Genomic DNA, 4,807 nt, shown 5'->3' with positions numbered 1-4,807 from the left:
TTTGTCGATTCATTGGCTAAACAATCTTATCGAAACAGCTCAATATCATATCAAGGCACACCTGATGGTTAACGTGATACAAATAATGGGTTTAGTTGCTTTAAGCAAATTGGTTTTCAATATCTTTGATTGACTAAAGAGAAGTTCGCGTTGAAGTTTGTAAAGTTCGAATATCAGCCTCCAGTTTGATTCTTAATAACACGGAACAATCAAACATGGTATCGTGACAACTCTTCTACTGATTCAATCGTTGAAAATTCATGTTGCAAACTGATACCAGTTAACAGAAGGGGTTGCTATTCATGCTAAAATCTGTTCGCAGATTAACTCTACACGTACCCAATCTTTTGGTGGCCATCTAAAACAGTGGCTCACACAGCAGTGAATCCATGAACAACCTGTATTTCTCTTTGCAAAAGCCTCCAGTTTGTGATTATATTTATGTAAAAATCGATAAAATGTCAATTATACCAATAGAACTACTATTTAATTCCAAGCGTGTTAAATAAATTATACACGCTGACCAAGCAAACACCATCCACAACGGTAAAAATGCTCTCGCAACCATAAAATCCTACTATTTTTTAGGGACCTCCAACTATAAAAACTACACTTTATGGTCACCAGAAGTTTTTATAGTGACATAAGTCGGTTTTTTACAATCTCAGAATAGGTTTTACGGTAGTCTAGATCTGTGTTTATGGTATCAGGTAAGAGATTTTTACGAGAAGGATTTTTTGGTTGCGGGTTGGTTTAATGGGGTTGGATTGGTTGGTGCGCTAAATACCCATTATGCCTTTGGAGATATAATGTAAAAGTCAATAAAATTTCCAAGATTCTAAAGGAGAATCCCACAGGGTCCGAGTTTTGGAATAGCTGGTACCCCCTGATCACGGGGGAGCTACTCATCAACAACTCACGTGAGAGAGTTTGGATTCATTTTTTAAAAAAAAGTGATTCTTTATTATGCAGAGCATTTCCGGACACATGGACGAGTAGACTAGTCTTCGTGGACAGCCCAAGAAGCCAATACAGATAATATTTTTCGGAGACATGGACGGATGCAGCTATGTAGCTGGAGCTGGACCCCATAAATAGTAGACCACGCTGCATCCCATGCTCTCCTTCCAGTTCCATCTACACAGGCTGCAGAGGAACGAACAGTAATCAAAACACAGAGAGGCTGATACTGGGAGAGAATAGATGGCAGGAGGAGAGCTCGGAAACGGCCTGCACGAAACCGCCAGGGCTCTGGAGGAAGGCAGAGGAGGAGGAGGTGATCAAGCAAGGAGTGAGAGTTCAGAGCAGGATGGCGCCGGCAACCGTCCCATGTTCTCCGTCCAGTTCGTACAGATGGTACGGCTGTTGCATCATGTCTAGCAAACTAAGTTTCTTGCAATTCGCGAAGCATGATTCATATGTTAGTCATAGAAGTATATGGTTCTTGCATGTTTAGGAAAGCTCAAGCAGGAGTTCTTCAAATCCTGGGCTCCAATAAGTCAGGGGGGGAAAGAATGAAACAGTTGTGTTCAAACACTGTAACAGACAAAGCAAAGAACAAGATGAGAATTATTTCTCATGTGCTTCGATCTTCAACGCACATGAGATATGCCGAATTCGAACAATATTGTAATACGGCGGCTAAAGATAAAATCCAAGGAATTCTTGTGCGTTCCTGCAAGTTCACAGCTTGTCGTCTTGGTGATGCAAGTCCACATCGTGCAACAGCTGGTCTTAGCATGGTTGCATTTGGTCACCCCATCCAATAGTTATCCACTTTAGTTATCAAAGTATTCAGTTGGCAACTGGGGCAAGCATCCGATCTGAATGCGACACATGATTCTGCTCTTTGTTTGAATACGTTGGATCATCGATCATTGTCTGCAGATCCTGGCCGAGATCTTCGGGACCTACTTCCTCATCTTCGCAGGGTGCGCGGCGGTGGCGGTGAACCTGCGGACGGGCGGCACGGTGACGTTCCCGGGCATCTGCATTGTCTGGGGCCTCGCCGTCATGGCCATGGTCTACTCCGTCGGCCACATCTCCGGCGCTCACCTCAACCCCGCCGTCTCCATCGCCTTCGCCACCTGCGGCCGCTTCCCCTGGAAGCAGGTATGTATGTAGATGTGACGTAGCTGCTGCCGCAGAGAATTCTTGCGAGTTGCATGCTTAACAGCATCTGCTGCTGTCGCTGGATGGTGCAGGTGCCGGCGTACGCGGCGGCGCAGATCTTGGGGTCGACGGCGGCGAGCCTGACGCTCCGGCTGCTGTTCGGGAACGCGCGGGAGCACTTCTTTGGGACGGTGCCGGCGGGGTCGGACGTGCAGTCTCTGGTGATCGAGTTCATCATCTCCTTCAACCTCATGTTCGTCGTGTCCGGCGTCGCCACGGACAACAGAGCCGTAAGCAGCGACCTCTCTCCCCCCTTCAACTTTGACCATCTCACATACTCCGTCACTAGCCCTACTGTTTTCATAGTTTGAATGGTAGGGTGAAACTAATCGAAATTAAACGTAGCAATTAATTTCTAGAGTATGGCTGTGTTAACTGTTAACCGTATATCACTATTCTGAGCATTGATTAATTTCTACCTTGACTCTGGGCTGCCAGTCACTCTCAACAAAAAATACACACAAAAAAATCGCGTTAACTAAAAGATAGCTCCGATGTATCTTACGTATAATCTTTCATACATATGTAAGACCTAAAATAGATGTTTTCATATAAGTACTTATAGTCAAACTTTTAAACTAAGATTGCCACTACTAATAATTAGAAGTATTTAGGTTCCTCATCTCCGGAATGACCGCAGAGCACGGACAATGGAGCCGGGTGCGGCTATTATCCTCCCTGAACTTTGACCATGATCACATGCTCTGTTACTAGTTCAATGGTTACAAATAGTATATTAAACTATTAGTGAAACTAATTAAAATTAATATAGTTGTTAACAATAAAAAAACTCAAGGTGCGTAACATTACAAGAATAATCCGACGACTTATCGTTGTTCTGAGCATTGATTTCTAGTTTGATTCTGGTTGCGTGTCACTCTTAACACACGCACGCACGCGCGCGCACAAGACTGTGTACCTTAAAAAAACAATAATGTCGATACTAGAAGGTATCTGGGCGGGGAAAAAACCAAATTAATTCACCGGTTTTTATCCCGACTCTTTCAGATTGGTGAGCTCGCTGGCCTTGCAGTTGGAGCTACCGTCCTGCTAAACGTGCTCTTTGCCGGGTAAATGGAAAAACCTAGAATTCTCAACGTTGTGCGTGTAAATGGCAATATTTATATTAAGCTAATTGTAGTACCTGGTGCACAGGCCTATATCAGGAGCATCCATGAATCCGGCGAGGACCCTTGGCCCGGCGGTCGTCGTCGGCCGCTATGCCGGCATCTGGGTGTACTTCGCCGGCCCGATTTGCGGGACAGTGGCCGGTGCGTGGGCCTACAATCTCATCCGCTTCATCGACAAGCCGCCGCGGGAGATCACAGGACCTCCTCCTTCTTGAGAAGTGCAAGGAGGAACTAGCCCCGATTCTTAACATACATAGTTAACGGTGCTGTTTCTTGTGGTTATACCGCTGCACATCTAATCATTCTTATTTCTTTTTTTTTGTCATTTATTTGTATATAGTGTGTGGTCTGATCGTGATCGCAACACAGTGAAGATTGCAATAGTTGTTGATGTAATTACTGTTTATTCCACTTTTACATAGAGGAGTGAGAGTATTTATAGGCATACATCAACCATTCATATTGTCATTATGCATTTGTCACTTATCCATAGGAATATTCCTACTAATAAATGGGGAATATTCTAGGGTATCTGTATTATTGTCATTGTCTACATATCTTACCATAAACAACAAAATCTTGATACGTGTCTTAGGGGTCCCGCACTGGACCCTTCACCGGGACTACTAGCGATCTTCATTGAGTCACTCTCTCGTTGGGTTATAACTAATGTGCGGGTCCCCATTTAAGCTAGACTTTGCTCTGCTACCGAAGGACCTCGCGCCACCTCCCTTCGGTCTCAGAACTTGTATTGTACCATCCGTCCTTCGGGTTTTGTCGCACCCCTTCAGCCTCAGGGTTTTGCTACACTCTTTGCCCTTGGACTCTTATGTGCATGTCCGAGGATCTATAGGCTTCCCTCGGACACTCTTCCTTGTTCGTTCCTTGAGGCGTCCTCCATTCACTTGCCCTTCCATTCTTGGCCTCTGGGATCAGCCTGTTTGCGTGCCTCTGGAGCTTGTCCTTCTCGGCCCTTGAGTATTGTTCCATCTTAGTGAAAAATTTGTCCAAGTCTCGTTCTAGCTTCCGCGCCAAGCACGAGGCCAAGGCTCCTGGGCGGAGACCTTGTCTTGCAACATGTATGATAGTATCATCACTAAGACCCTTCGCTTGACATTTTACCTGTATGAAGCGTCAAGTGAACTCGTTTTGGCTTTCACCTTCCTTCTGTTTAATCACAAATAGATCTCCCATAGTAACCATAGCTACATAGTTTGCCTTAGAAATGTGAGAAGAGAACCTCCTGAAGCTGCTCCTAAGAGAATTTCGTTCTCGCTAGGAGGGATGTGTATCATGAGAGTGCGGTCCCCCTAATGGCAAGGATAAAACCCTTGGCCATGGTAGCTTCGTCTCTACCCGTGGACTCTATTCCGGCCTCAAAGTTCATCACAAACTCCTTCGGATCAGTTTCACCATTGTAGAAGTGCAGTCAAGGCATCTTGAACCCTGGAGGCCATGATCGCATTTGCAGACTTGTGGCCAGCGGGGAGGCTTGATCTATAGCC

General features: G+C 45.3%; 1 pseudogene; it reads left to right on the top strand.

Annotated features, from left to right (window-relative positions):
• Positions 1-1,008: 1,008 nt before the first annotated feature.
• Positions 1,009-3,751, top strand: LOC133928604 (aquaporin NIP1-3-like; annotated as a pseudogene).
• The last annotated feature ends 1,056 nt before the right edge of the window (positions 3,752-4,807 follow it).

Source organism: Phragmites australis, chromosome 9 (assembly GCF_958298935.1).
Source record: "Phragmites australis chromosome 9, lpPhrAust1.1, whole genome shotgun sequence".
NCBI lineage: Eukaryota > Viridiplantae > Streptophyta > Magnoliopsida > Poales > Poaceae > Phragmites > Phragmites australis.
The sequence above is the reverse complement of the archived record's forward strand: the minus strand, read 5'-3'. Positions and strand labels throughout refer to the sequence as shown.